Source organism: Megalobrama amblycephala, linkage group LG4 (genome assembly GCF_018812025.1).
Source record: "Megalobrama amblycephala isolate DHTTF-2021 linkage group LG4, ASM1881202v1, whole genome shotgun sequence".
Classification (NCBI taxonomy): Eukaryota; Metazoa; Chordata; class Actinopteri; order Cypriniformes; family Xenocyprididae; genus Megalobrama; species Megalobrama amblycephala.
Genome location: NC_063047.1, coordinates 28,419,540 through 28,435,818, shown reverse-complemented (window position 1 = coordinate 28,435,818; position 16,279 = coordinate 28,419,540). Strand labels below are relative to the sequence as shown.

The following is a 16,279-nucleotide window of genomic DNA, read 5'->3' as shown; positions in this document are numbered from 1 at the left end:
GTGTGTGTGTATATAAGTGTGGTTGTTTATATATGTGTGTGTGTGTGTGTGTGTGACTCAAAGGGAGTCTCTGTTTGAGCTCCATTAGTCTCAACCTCGCCCTGACAATACTACTCACATTAACACACATTCATATTTATTTCATATTGATTGCATCATTTGACACAAGAGAAATGTCAGGCCCAGAAGGTCAATATTTATTGGAGCATTATGTGTTAGTTTGTTGTTCATAGTATACATTAGTATATTCCTGTAGTATGTAGGGAAAGTGTCACATGTGGATTTGGGCATATTTGACTGTGTGTTTTCTCTTCACAGGTGATCTGCATTCTGATTGGCTGCAGGTTGGTTATGGAGCGTCCTTATATTAGAAAGGTGAGGAGTATTGATTCTCCAGGTGTGTTATGAATCATGAGGCCTAAAGATACAGTTGCAGTATTAGCATTTTGAAAAATATTGGCATGGATTAGCCCAGTGCCGGTGTCTATAAGGGGACCTCAAGGTGACTTGATTAAAGACAAAAGCTTTGAAATAAGTAAAAATCAACATATGTCTTATTTCCATCTTCTTAACAACTGTCTTTTTCTTTGAAGAACCTGGGTTCCCATGGTCTTATAAAACCTGGATATATATTTATACATTTATATTTATTTATGGAAGTGTGATTTACAGATCTGGAAAAGTCATGAAAATTAATAAAATCTTAAAATGCCATGGACGTTTTTAGAATGAATAAAACATTTTTTAGTTGTGCCAAGCTCAAATATAAAAATATTTTATAGGGTAGGCTAGTGAATCTTTGGTTAGACAGTGAATCGATTCATAGATTTTCAGTTTGACTCAGGAATGCTTTTGCAAATTCAGAATGATTCGATTCAGAATGAGGTTTGTTTCATTCACTTGAAATCGATTTCGATTTAATGGTTTGATTCTGTACTTTTTAAGTGCTTTCAAAGTAGGGGTGGGTGATATTTTTTTTGTTATTTATTAAAGGTGTTAAAGAGGTGCAGGCAGTGTCTTTGAAGGTTAGTTTTGAAAGTATTTTGCACTACGCCAAAGTCCCTTTAAGGCAAGTCATTTCACTTGGCGGCCATCTTTGAAACGCATCTCTGGCAGCTGTTTCAGTCATGCAAGTGCAGCTCTTATCTCTTTTTGAATGGGGGAGACATCAAATTCTCCAAAGCTGTTCACCATGCTTACGATTAAATTTCGTATTTGAAATCATCAGTGAAATCTGACAACTGTCTCATAAATTTTGTTTCTAAATGCTCAAATTATGACAAAAAAAATGCATTTTTCAGGCTGACAAGCCAATGCGCATGTGCAGTCATAAGCGCGTCTCAAAAAACTGACTGGAGCTTTTAACGGCAGCTGCAGTGACGCAATGACTTTACCAATCAGTGATTGGCAATTTTATTTCGAAGGCGGGACCAAATTGCATGTTGCACTTTCTCCTATTCATAGTACTATGTGCACTGTCTTTCTATATCTTTGACCACGTCTCCACTAATTTGCACATATTAACTAATTAATGTTTATATAATTTAAAATATAGAATGATACTTTACTAAACAAAAATTCATTAAATTTTTAGTATTTCAAACCGATTACTGACTGAAACAATTGATTCAAGATTCAAAAATCCATGTTTCAAGATCAATGCATCAGCAGGAAGTGAATCATTACACCTTTAATAGTAATTGTAATACATTTAAAAAAAAAAAATCCTTTTTAATCCTTAGTCAGCAAATTATAAACTACTGGATAATGTCAAATTTATTGAATTTATTTACTCACCCTCATGTCGTTCCATGGCATTCAGTTTGCTCTCTCTAATCTCATTGTTGTCTATGAGAAACGACTGAGATTTAGTAATGAGATCTCATTTGTGATTTTCTTTCCTACGGGATCAGCCGTTGTTCTGCAGGCCCCAGTAGCTCTCTTGAACCCCAGTTGATGAAGCTACAGATTTAAAGCATTTAAGGAACTTGAGATCTCCAATCTGGAGTTTAGCGAGTCTATAAAGGCTTCAGGTTCAACTGAGTGATTTATCATACAGGAAATAATGTTATCACGGCACATTCCTCAGGTAATATACGATCACACACACCTCCCATTGACCCAGGTGTGTGTGTGTGTGTGTGTATAAGCGAGTGACAGAGAGATCGCTGGTGTCTGCAGGGCTGATATTATCGTTTGCTGAAAGGAGATATAGATCAAGAGGAAATTGAGCCATTTAAATCCCAGGAGCGCTTTATGATTAATGGCTGTCAGATATTATACTGTCTCTCTGAAAAGATTTGGCAACCAGCCGAATAAAACACCACACACTCATAAAATCAGTCATTTTTCCATTGTCCAAAAGCCAAATACCCTCTGCAATCCACCCACTATACGGGTGGGCGGTATGTCCCAAATCTTATATCATGCTATGAGTAATTTTTTATGACGATAGCAGTCTATATCAGTTTTTTAAGTGGAAAAAGTGGTTTATGTTTTATAACCATGTGGTAATATCTATTTCTGGATACTTTAGAAATGAAACCTTAGGCTACTTATTTTCTCTTGATTTAAAAGTAAATGAAAAGATGATAATTAATATTATTATATAACAAAACAAAATAGTGAAATATTATATTGTAAAATAGATAGTTCTAATGCTACATTTTGATTGAATCAGTCATGTTTGAGGTTATGTGATCCTTATATGCCCGCACATCAGTTGAACTCTATATTAATATGTCAAATTGAAACTAAACTGTGCTTGATACGCTCATGTGTAATGTATAGCAGTTTTGTCCAATCATAGCTGTCCAAATTTGTCTTCCGCAGTATAAACAGTAAATCAGAATGACACATTTCTACCATTGTGCGTAATGTACCGTAAAACCACTCATCTCTATGACCCACAAACCTATTTTCTCTCTTTGAGGAGAAAGATAAAAGAAAAAAAAAGAAAATAGCTTTTGTGATGCCTATGTGTACAGAAGCATTTGATTTTGAGATTCGCACTATTTAGCTTTTTAAATTATTTTTTTAAAAAGAAAGTATGACTTTTATTCAGCAAGGCCATATTAAATTGATCAAAAGTCATAGTAAAGACATTCTTACAAAAGATTTTGCAGCTTTTATTTCAAATGAAGGCTTTTCTTTTCTATTCATCAAGGAGTCCTGGAAAAATGTATCACAGTTGGCACAAAAATAATCATAAGAAACAATCTTGAGCATCAAATCAGCATATTAAAATGATTTCTGAAGGATCATGTGACACTGAAGACTGGAGTAATGAGGCTGAAAATTCAGCTTTGCATCACAGAAATAAATTACATTTTAAAATATATTACAATAGAAAACAGTTCTTATAAATTATAATAATATTTCACAATATTACTGTTTTTTTTTGTATTTTTGATCAAATAAATACAGCCTTTGCACCCTAGCATCATAGCAGTGAGTTTAGCACAGGCAAGCACCATTCACATTTGCTGCAGAAACTGTAATCTAGTTATCACATGGGACATTACACAGATGCCCTGCTGTGCTCTTATATGTTCGTGATTGGTTATTAAGATTGATTTAGCACCCTTCCGGTATGCCACACCCCCTACTCCAGTGCTCGCGTCTGTTAAAGTGCTTATGCTAGTTGAGTTTCATTACTTCCTGTCTCAGGGGCTGGACTGGTGTTCAATGCTGTATGTGTATGTCTGACACTACTCACATATGCACTTATGAAGTTATAGAGTGCTGACGGACAACCCTCACATAACCCATTTATCCTGCATCCCCGAGATGCAGTATACATCATTTTCAAGTGCACATAAACTCACCCGCTCACTTGTGTGTCAAGCAGGGAGACTGATGGCGCTGCCTCCATCTGATATAGTTTCAGCGTCTATTCATCCATTTTGTTCTCTTTAAAGTGTGGCATGAATTGTGAGGGGGAATGGTAAAATGCAGGTAAAAACCCATGTGAGAGGAAGAGGCAGTGCCTTCTTAGCACTGTGATTGGCTGATCATCTTTTAAATAAATAATGTCCACCTATCATGCTCATAACTGGTCAGAAATCGTTGTTTCCAATTGAGTTTAATGCTCGCAATTCTGACTATATAACTCACAGTTCTGACTTCATAACTCTCAATTGTGAGTTTATATCTTGCAATTCTGAGATGTAAACTCGCAACTCAGAAAAAAAGGCAATATCTGCGGCACTGTTACTTGTAACTGATTTTGCAGATAATTTCTTTCGGACTAATAATGTCGACACAATGTAGAGTACTTGCTATGTATGTTCGGAGATGAGCAATATTAATTTTTCATCCATTTTGTTCCGTTCTCTGCATGTTGATGTCGTTGTACAGCAAGAATTTTGTGACAGTTGGTCAGTGTTGTATTTGTCCCGCCCCTCCTCAACTCTGATTGGACGGTTGAACATTCTTCAACTCGAGGCGACCGGTAAAAAATGCTGAGCACTTCAGCATGAAAAAGATGGTCAATGACTCGTTTCGCTCCTGGCATTTAAAAAACGCGGTGCTCCCATTGAAACCAATTGGAAAAGTATGCTAGCCGCTGGAAAAAATGCTTTGGTGGACACACGGCCTAAAAGTTGCAATTATCTTCTAAATGTGCTTCATTCCATGGCGGAAACAAATTCTGTACTATTGAAACCGTAAGCATTTGGCCTCATTCACTTCAATTGTAAGGGTCTCACTGATTTTTGCTCTTTTTTTTTTTTTTTACATTTTTGTGGTAATCAACACTGATCTCTGAATATTCTTTAATACTGTTATAAAAATAAGGGCTCATTTAATAAGTATTTGAACAAAGTCTCATTTGCTATATTAGTATTAAAATAGCAAATTCTATATGTTAGAGAGTGTACATACCGAGATGCTTTTCTGATTGGCTGCTTTAGCATTTTTGATTTCTTTTGCTGATTGATGTTTTATTGGACTATTCTATAGCTTGTTTCCACCACTAAATAAAAAAAATTAAATGATTAGTCCACTTTTTAATAAACTTATAAATAAACTTTTCCTGATAATTTACTCACCCCCATGTCATCCAAGATGTCCATGTCTTTCTTTCTTCAGTCGCAAAGTTTTGAACTAATTTTTATATGCAATATGCTAGTTCAATAGTATATAACAATTAGTTCAAACTTTGACCTGTGGAGGGCAGTAATACGCTTAGCAGTGTCTACACTGCTGGAATTCAAATAGAGAAGAAGATGAGAGCTAGTTCAAGATGAGCATTTATGGTTAATACTTATATAATTTTCAATTTTTTTTCAGAAAATGAGTGATGGTTTCTCTAGATAAGACCCTTATTTCTCATCTGGGATCGTGTAGAACAATTTGAAGCTGCAATGAAACTAATCTTGACCTTCAACTGTTTGGTGCCCATTGAAGTCCACTATATGGAAAAAAATCCTGGTAAAAGCATCCGAGTAAATTATCAGGAAAAGTTTATTTAAAAGTGGACTAATCCTTTAAAAAGGTAATTGCGACTTTTTGACTCCCAATTCTGCCTTTTTTCTCAGAATTGCAAGATTTAAACTGGCAATTGTGAGTTATAAAGTTAGTATTGCATGATATAAAGTCAAAATTGCGAGATATAAAGTCTTAATTCTGACTTTTTAGATATAAACTCACAATTGTGAGTTACAGTATAAAGTCAAAATTGCAAGATATAAACTTTTACGAGTTTATATCTCGCAATTCTGACTTAATATCACGCAATTATGACTTTATAATTCGCAATTGTGAGTTTATATCTCGCCATTCTGAGAAAAAAACGTCAGATTTGTGAGAAAAAAAGTTGCAGTTACCTTTTTTTAAGTAAGGTAGCTTCCATACTCTTCAGATATCACCATAGATAAACTCATATCGGTGTACTAGTTTGTAACGTGTAATAGGCTGATATATTAGTGGTGTTGTGAAGCTTTGCTGATGGCTTCTATTGTTCTGGAGTATCTACTTGAACAATAGCAGCTTTCAACAGAGCCAATGTTGTTCTGTGTGTGTTAAAGCTCAGCGTGAAAGAAGAGATGTGAGTATAATCCTTCAGTGACTCGCGCTGAAATAGAGATGTCTGCAAGACACACACACACTTAGGGACTTCTGAGGGAATCCTTGGAGTTTCCAAGGTGACCGGTGTTCCGGTGCTAAGGATTAGTAGAGCGCGTCATCAGACGGATTCCGAGATTGGTTGAGGTGCTATCAGATTCACCTCGCTCTCAGGAAGGTTTATCTGGAGATGTGGTTTTGTGGTAAACCGTCGGGAGCTGTTGAGCTGTCTTATGGTTTGGACAGGTTTGCTGTGATTTCGCTTTTCGTGCCAGACGCTCCTCTCAATGAGGGTCTTTGTGCCGTGCTGCTAATTTTAGCTCCGGAATATTTTACCCAACTGCCAAACTGGACGGCCGTAAAAGCCAATGCACTGTGAAGTCTTTCCCCTGTGGTTCAGCACAACTCTGTGTGTGTGTGTTGTCCTTACTGTATAGTTTGTGTGTGTTTTTCCCCCTTTCCTCTAGAGTGTTAACAAACACACCTAGTTCTGTGCTGTGTATTTTTTGTGATTAAACTTGGTGGATGATAAAATAGGCCAAAGAATTCTTGAGACCGTGTTGCAAGTGTGCAATATGTGTCTGGTTTGATGAACTATCCAAAGCAGAAAACTTGATTCCTACAGGTTTGTTCATTTGTTGAGTCATTCAGGTTAATGAGCAGAGAATTATGGGTAATTGTACCTGTCTGAGGCACTCACCACTAAAAAGCATCAGAAAATGACATCTCATTTTCAGTCACGTGACTGGCACGGAGACCGGGCGGGCAAAACATCCATAGAACTGCATTACAGGCTTGTAAATTTTTCATCTCAATCAATCAAGAAAAACAAAAATGTGTGAACGAAATGAAAGTTTTGGGCACCTGTGATCCATATCCAGCACCTGCTGCAGTATTTCAATCACTGAAAACAGTGAGACATTCTAAAACGCTTAACGTGAAAAACACTTAAAGCGGCTTAAACAGTGATATTGAAAGGCCAAATCCAGTATATACAGTCGAGATGAGCCCAGGGGGGGTATTGCACAAAAGCAAGATAAGGGATTAAGCTGGGATTTTCCAGTTATCCTGGCTGAATTTAGCCCTGACTCGGTTGCATGAAGGGAGGCTAAATTAATCTACATTAAGTTACTATGGAGATTTACACTTTGCAGCTAGCCTGCTCCGGAGCAGGCTAACTGTCAGGCTAAGCTGAGCTCCTCTAACACTGACCAATAGGAACGCAATGATATATATATATATATATATATATAATATATTTTCCTTTCTTACTGGCTAAATGTTTTGTGCCCAATATTTAATTAGATTGTTTTAAAATATATGAATACATTTCTCTCTGGTTTTGTTTGGCAGTAGTACTCTTTATGGTTATTAGAAGAGCAGAAATTAAAATCACAAAATTAAAATTTAAAATTTATATGCACAGACTAAATTTTAATTGGTAAGATGAATCTAAACTCAGTAATTGTCCCAAAGTATGTTGATTTACCCCATTACAATAGTCCATTTACAGTTACTATCATAAAAATACACTTACTTGTAGGTTTGAAAGTGTACATAAGGCACATTTAATGTCCAACATCAAATATTTTAGCGAAATGTATATTTTAGAATTATTGTGCTTCTATTGCGTCCCGTCTGTTTAGCGCGCATGCGCGCAGCAGCGCTCGTTCAATGTGAAGTTTAGCCTCAAAATGGAAATATTTGCATTACTTTCTAACATTTACAGATGGAGAATAAACTTGTGAAAAGTAAGTTATGCACTAAGGAAAACACCATGTCTCAAACGCATAAAATAGCACAAAATGTATGCCGTTTCCTATGGTGGATCGATTTGATCCATGATCGACCTCTAGGGCTACTTAAGAAAAGCGTGCACGCTAAATTATCTTGACTAGGTGAACCTGGATCGAATTAGCGGGACTGCGTGAACTTCAATTATCTTTTATGAAACCGTTTTAGCCCAAACTCATTTGTTAGGTTAATTCAAGTCAGGTTTTGGAGTTTAATCCTCGCTTTTCTTAGCATCTTTTATGAAACAGCCCTCAGAATATGAACTCAATATGTTAAATGCTAAGTGTTTTTAGGGCCCGAGCACCGTTGATGTGAGGACCCTATTGTAATTACTCAGTCAATTCTTCTTCATCTCTGAAATGAACTGCATTTTTGAGGGCCTAAACATGCTCAAAAACTCATGAAACTTTGCATACGTGTCAGAAGTGGTGAAAATTACGTATGAAATGGGTTTCAGAATTAGGTGTGGCAAAATGGCTCAATAGCGCCACCTACAAAATTTCAATTAAGCGCCCTTTGCGCTACATTTCACGTACAAGTATAAAATTTGGTAGACACATGTAACATCCCAATACCTACAAAAAAGTCCCTGGGTGCAAAATCTGAAAACCCAACAGGAAGTGAGATATTTTTGCCATTTCCATATGTTGTACTTTAACAAACTCCTCCAAGAGATTTTATCAGATAAACATCATATTTGGTCAATCTAAAGGCCTTTGCAACATTAAATTGCGAAGACCTTGAGTTTTCGCTGAAGGGCATGTCTGTGGCGGCCTGACAAAATTTGGTGTTTCGCCATGAAACAGGACGTTGTTGTAACTTGGGCATACAATGACCGATCTGCCCCAAACTTCACATGTTTGATAATAGTCCTGGCCTAAAGACGACTACATGGCAATATTCATTTACAGTCATTGCGCCACCAGGGGGCAACAGGAAATGTCATGTTTTACACTGTGATTAACTCCTCATAGAGATTTAACCACATCAACATCATATTTAGTCAGTCTAATTTTAAGGCCTTAGCCATGTTAAATTGTGAAGATACTGAAATATCACATGGTCCTAAGTATTCAGACCCTTTGCTGTGACAATCATATATTTAACTCGGGTGCTGTCCATTTCTTCTGATCATCCTTGAGATGGTTCTACACCTTCATTTGAGTCCAGCTGTGTTTGATTATACTGATTGGAAAGCCACACACCTGTCTATATAAGACCTTACAGCTCACAGTGCATGTCAGAGCAAATGAGAATCATGAGGTCAAAGGAACTGCCTGAAGAGCTCAGAGACAGAATTGTGGCAAGGCACAGATCTGGCCAAAAAAATTTCAAATTTCAAATTTCAAAAAAATTTCTGCTGCACTTAAGGTTCCTAAGAGCACAGTGGCCTCCATAATCCTTAAATGGAAGACGTTTGGGATGACCAGAACCCTTCCTAGAGCTGGCCGTCCGGCCAAACTGAGCTATCGGGGGAGAAGAGCCTTGGTGAGAGAGGTAAGGAAAAACCCAAAGATCACTGTGGCTGAGCTCCAGAGATGCAGTCGGGAGATGGGAGAAAGTTGTAGAAAGTCAACCATCACTGGAGCCCTCCACCAGTCGGGGCTTTATGGCAGAGTGGCCCGACAGAAGCCTCTCCTCAGTGCAAGACACATGAAAGCCCGCATGAAGTTTCCCAAGATGGTGAGAAATAAGATTCTCTGGTCTGATGAGACCAAGATGGAACTTTTTGGCCTTAATTCTAAGCGGTATGTGTGGAGAAAACCAGGCACTGCTCATCACCTGTCCAATACAGTCCCAACAGTGAAGCATGGTGGTGGCAGCATCATGCTGTGGGGGTGTTTTTCAGCTGCAGGGACAGGACGACTGGTTGCAATCGAGGGAAAGATGAATGCGGCCAAGTATAGGGATATCCTGGACGAAAACCTTCTCCAGAGTGCTCAGGACCTCAGACTGGGCCGAAGGTTTACCTTCCAACAAGACAATGACCCTAAGCACACAGCTAAAATAACGAAGGAGTGGCTTCACAACAACTCCGTGACTGTTCTTGAATGGCCCAGCCAGAGCCCTGACTTAAACCCAATTGAGCATCTCTGGAGAGACCTAAAAATGGCTGTCCACCAACGTTTACCATCCAACCTGACGGAACTGGAGAGGATCTGCAAGGAGGAATGGCAGAGGATCCCCAAATCCAGGTGTGAAAAACTTGTTGCATCTTTCCCAAAAAGACTCATGGCTGTATTAGATCAAAAGGGTGCTTCTACTAAATACCGAGCAAAGGGTCTGAATACTTAGGACCATGTGATATTTCAGTTTTTCTTTTTTAATAAATCTGCAAAAGTGTCAACAATTCTGTGTTTTTCTGTCAATATGGGGTGCTGTGTGTACATTAATGAGGGAAAAAAAAGAACTTAAATGATTTTAGCAAATGGCTGCAATATAACAAAGAGTGAAAAATTTAAGGGGGGTCTGAATACTTTCCGTACCCACTGTATGTATGTATGTATATGTATATTATAATTTATTTATTTATACATCTCAAGAGTCAAAAGTTTGGAAACGGTAAGATTTTTAATGTTTTTAAAAGAAGTTTCATCTGCTCACCAAGGATGTATTCATTTAATTAAAAATACAGTAAAAACAGTGATATTTGAAATATTATTACAATTTAAAATAACTGTTTTCTATTTGAAAATATTTTAAAATGTAATTTATTCTTGTGATTGCAAAGCTGAATTTTCAGCATCATTACTCCAGTCTTCAGTGTCACATGATCCTTCAGAAATCATTCTAATATGATGATTTTGCTGCTCAAGAAAAATTTATTGCGTACAACTGTACAAAATATTTGTGTACAATATTTTTTTGTCAGGATTCTTTGATGAATAGAAAGTTCAAAAGAACAGCATTTATTTGAAATATAATCTTTTGTAACATTATAAATGTCTTTACTGTCACTTTTGATCGATTTAATGCATCCTTGCTGAATAAAAGTATTCATTTCTTTAATTTCTTTTAAAAAAAATAAAATTAAAAATTCTTACTGACCCCAAACTTTTGAACGGTAGTGTATAATGCTACAGAAGCTTTGTATTTCAGATAAATGCTGTTCTTTTGAACTTTCTATTCATCAAGGAATCCTGGAAAACTGTTTTCAACATTGATAATAATAAGAAATGTTTCTTGAGCAGCAAATCAGCGTATTAGAATGATTTCTGAAGGATCATGTGACACCGAAGACTGGAGTAATGATGCTGAAAATTCAGCTTTGCCAACACAAGAATAAATTACATTTTAAAATATTTTCAAATAGAAAACAGTTATTTTAAATTGTAATAATATTTCACAATATTACTGTTTTTACTGTATTTTTAATTAAATAAATGCATCCTCGGTGAGCAGATGAAACTTCTTTTAAAAACATTAAAAATCTTACCATTTCCAAACTTTTGACTGGTTTTATATATATATATATATATATATATATATATATATATATATATATATATATATATATATATATATATATATATATATATATATATATATATATATATATATATATATATATATATATAAGATATTTTATATCCAATGCAATGACATTCAGATATTTTGGTAAGTAAAGTCTCATTAACATTACAACATTAGTTAATGCATTAACTAACATGAACTAACAATGAGCAATATCTTCGTACAGCATTTATTAACCTTTGTTTATGTTAATAAAAATGTTCATGTTAGCAAATAAAAATTTCGATCTACTTACATTATTCTGCGTGCTTAAGAGCTGTGTTTAGAGCATGGTCAAGGTCAAGGTCCAGGTATCATTATTAGTACCCGAAAGTAAATTTGTTGCGCAGGCAGGAGATTCAGCAATCCATCCTTAAGACAATCCATAAGACATCACAACATACAATAACTATAAAATATTAAAAAATAAAAAGTCATGACAATGTGCTTCTACACACACCCTCGACACCTAGCTAAAATACAAAAAGTAACCATGCATAGCAAAGAGTGTCATCTCCTGCTTTTTCCATTTAATAATTCTATAGCTGCAGGTACAAAAGTATTCCTATATCGTCTAGTTCTCCACCTAAGGGCCACGAACCGACATCTAGAGGGGAGGAGCTGGAACTCAGCATGTAAAGGGTGTTAACAATCTCTAATTATAAAACTCACCTTTCGCTGTAAATAGTTGAAGTAAAGACCGTCTAAGTTAAGTTGTGGTTCACCTATAATCTTACTTGCCTACCTAACAATTTGATTCAAAGAATTTTTGTTCTTCAAAGACAAATCACCAAACCATGCCACAAGGGAGCCACAAGACTCATTCAGTAAAAGCCAGATAGAAAAGGGTCATCATAGATTTGTCATTGTGAAATCTGGACAGCTTTCTGAGGCAAAACAGACGCCGATGTCCCTTTTTACATACTGTACCATCTCACAGTTCATTTCAAAAGTCAATTTAGAATCTATGACTGTCCCAAGATATTTGAGGCTTTCTACACAATCCACCGCCTGGTCTTTAATAATTTCAGTGTCATAACATAAAGCACAAGTTCTAAAATCTATAATCATGTCCTTTGTTTTAGTTATATTTAACTCCAAATAAGATTCATCACACCGGGTGACAAACTCCTCAATAACAGGACCATGACCAGACACATTGTCGTGTAGCAGACTCATGATAACATCAGCAAATTTCAATATAGTCTTATTTACATGCTTACTTTGGCATATATTAGTATGCAGAATATAAAATAAAAGGTGAAAGAACAAAGCCCTGGGGTGAACCAGTGGACGAATAAATCTGATAAAATGCCATTTACTTTCACCCTCTATGTTCTGTTTGTCAAGAAATCCAGTATCCAACCCACCAAATTGTTTCTCAGCTTAAAATGCTCTATAAGTCTCATTAACCTCAAAATGTGAGGTTGGATAGTATTAAAAGCTGAGGAAAAGTCAATAAACATCAGTCTAGCATGAGTATTTCTCCCTTCTAAGTGCTTAGACAAAAGATTAAGTAGAGTAATTGTCGCGTCCTCAACTCCTCTATGTGCCCTATAAGTAAACTGTATAGGGTCAAGAGCTTGCTCAGTTTGCCTTACAATCTCTGTCTTTACAGGCTTTTCAAATGATTTCATTACAAGAGAAGTGAGGGCAATTGGCCTGAGGTCATTTAAAGCCTCGGGACAATTATTTTTAGGAGCTGGGATAATAACAGCCCACTTCCACAGGTTAGGTACATGTTGTAGGTATAAAGACATATAAAAAAATATCATAAAAGATGTAACTTAATTGCCCTGCACAATATTTCAATAGTTTGCCACAGATATTGTCTGGACCAGGACTCTTATTTAACTTTAAACAAAGAAAAGATTTTTCAACTGCTCTCTGGTCTAGGACGAGATGATGATTATCTTTAAATTTAAATTTCAATTCCTCAGTTTCATTCTTGAAATAAAACTGATCGAATCTCAATTAAAAATGATTTAGTGCATTGGCAACTTCACTATTTGACCTGAAACCATCCATGGCAATGTCAGTTCTATTCACACTTTGCTGTATACCTACTATAGTTTTCATACCAGACCATGCTGAAGCAGTATTCTTCTCGGCCAGTTTACTCTCTACTTTAGTTTTATACCTTTGTTTAGCATTTAAGATTTCCACTTTAACCTCCTTTTTTGCTGCTTCTCTTTCTAAGATCCCTCCTTGACTGTAGGACAGCTTCTTCTTCTGTAAACTACCTTTTAACTGCTTTTGACATCCAAGGTTTATTATTAGGGTAAACCTTAATCTTTTTAGTAGTAATAATTATGCTCTCACAAAAAGTAACATAAGAGCAGACTACTTTAGTGAGTTCATCAATGTCCTTACTAGAGTCTTTAAACATCTCCCAATCGTTGCAGTCGAAGCATCCCTGGAGACAAGCAATGGATTCTTCAGACCAGATTTTAACCTCTTTTGTCTGAATTTTTTCTCACTTAAGGACAGATTTAAATGTAGGAAGAAACCGTACACAATTATGGTCGGCAGAACCTAAGGCAGGCAAGGGTACTGATTTATATGCTTCCTTGACAGTCCCATAACAGAGATCCAAAGTCTTATTCTGCCTGGTTGGACAAGTTACAGATTGATAAAAATTTGTCAAAGACTTTTTTAGGGACACATGATTAAAATCTCCAAGAATGAGATTGTGTGCTTCAGGTGAAATGTTCTGAAGTTTGTGCACCACATCAAACGAAGTGCTCGATGCAGTAACATGATTTGCTTTAGGATGAATGTACACAGTTGTTATGAATATTTGCGGGAATTCACGAGGTAGATAGAATGGACGTAGAGATACCGATAACAATTCAATATCGGGCATGCAGAGTCTTTCTCTAACAGTCACAGAGGAACAGTAGCACTTGTTGAGATAGAGACACACGCCCCCTCCACGTGATTTACCTGTTGCATAGGCTCTCCGATCCAGGCGAAATGGAGTAGGCTGCTAAATCCATCAATAAGCAGATCACTGTCCTGCTTGGTAAGCAAAGACTCTGTGAATGCCATGACACAACTGTCTCTATATTCCCGAAGGTAACAAACATTCCCTTCTAGCTCATCAAGTTTGTTTCGTAAGGACTGAACATTTCCCATAACCAAGGAAGGCAGGGGAATACGGGTAAGCTGTTGTTTCCTTAGTCGCAGTCTAACTCTTTTCCCATGCTTCCTTTTCTTAGCTTTGCCTGAATTATCTCCAATCGTGGTTTTAATATAATCCCTTCGTTGAATACAGTCGGGATACTGAAGATCTAGCTGTAATCCGGTGATTTCTAGTGTATTGTATCCTCGGAGATTGGAGTGTGATCCCTTGACAAACGAAGGTTAAGTTGACCAAAGTCCACAAGGCAGCGATAATTAAAGCTCCATTAGTTCAGATCGATGGTGCAGTGTCTAAAAGCAGTTGTTCATGACAATCATACGCAATTAGACATAAAAGGCACTAGTAAAACTCACTAAAAACACACAGGATGCTGAAAATCCCACTGCCGGTCGCCGCACGAGTATGCGCCCAAGAACAGGTACAGGTACTCATGTTACGTTGTGAGAGGCAAATCATGACCACTTCAGAGTGTAAAAGGTCTAACCCAGCACAAAAGGAACATTAGTTCTCGGGGAACCACCCTTGTGGCTAGTTCCTATAACTAAGTTACTAGAACAACCCAGTGCGAAATCCCCAATTATTATACCATGCATATGTTTACTTTTTTTTATTTAAAGAAGAAACTAAACCAATGTACAGTTGATATTTGAGGCTTAATGCTATAGAAAAGCAATATCAGGAAGAGTGGTTTCAGCTTGTTTTTTATTTTTATGTAAAAATATGGCATGTTGTTGCGTCAAACAATGTTTTACAGCTATTCAAAACATCATTCAATGTAAATTGTGATAATCGTAATTAATAATCATAATTACAATTTCAAGGGAATAATCGACATTTTATGATTTTTGTCATAATCGTGCAGACCTAGCCCACATATAAACTGTTCAGCTTTCACTGATAAACGGCAGTAAATTCAGTGTGTGTGTGTGAGGCAGAGAGAGCCGTGAATGTACAAAAATATTTGTTTTTGCCATACACGTTATAGCCCAGATTGAATTAGAGCTAATGTCTGTAACTCATTTAACCCCCCCCCCCCCTCTCTTTCTCAGTATGAAAGGCTTTTCTTTCACAGATTCGATTACATTGACTGACTTGTGACTGGTGCTGATGTGGTTGTGTCTGAAGTCTTGTGTTTCACATTAGATGTTTTCTTTGTCTGATTGGTGGAAACATGCTGTGACATGACATCAGAAATCAACAGCATCAGGCGGCTAATAATCAGCCAATAACCCTTTAAAAGTTTTCTCAACCGATTGGTGCGCCATAGTTTGGTAACAGATTTTGCACATTTTCTCACCCATGGTAATCAATTGACATTGATGGGAGAGCAGAGGCTAAAACGAACATCCTCACAATGTCACTTTATTTTCCAAGTATTAAAGTATTTCTTTAACATAAAAACATTTATAGGAATAAATAAGTTTATTATTAAACTATGAAAAAAATCGAAATCTTTTATGAGATCATATCATACATATTTAGTAGATTTTAAGAATTTTTTTTTTTTTAAATTTTTATAGGTTTTACTTATTTAAAAAGATTATGATATTAAAAACCAAATGTTTTCACCGTTATAAATTCATTGTAACGATGTGTCATTTAAAAAAAAAAAAAAGATATTATGATATATTTAAAAATAATTTTTTTTGTAGATTTTACTAGATGAGGGTGTTCTGGGTGATTACTGATTCAAATGAAAAAGAATCTAAAAGCAAGTGTCATTTATTATTTAAAAGGATATTATTATATTTTGTATCAAAG

General features: G+C 36.2%; 1 protein-coding gene across 3 annotated transcripts in view; it reads left to right on the top strand.

Moving 5' to 3' along the window:
- The window catches only part of bmpr1ba (bone morphogenetic protein receptor, type IBa), a 70,676-nt gene that overhangs the window by 5,511 nt on the left and 48,886 nt on the right, over positions 1-16,279 (top strand). For all 3 annotated transcript variants that reach the window (XM_048188689.1, XM_048188688.1, XM_048188687.1), the window contains exon 2: positions 319-375. The gene's annotated coding sequence lies outside the window, so the exon portion shown is untranslated. The remainder of the gene's footprint in view (positions 1-318; positions 376-16,279) is intronic.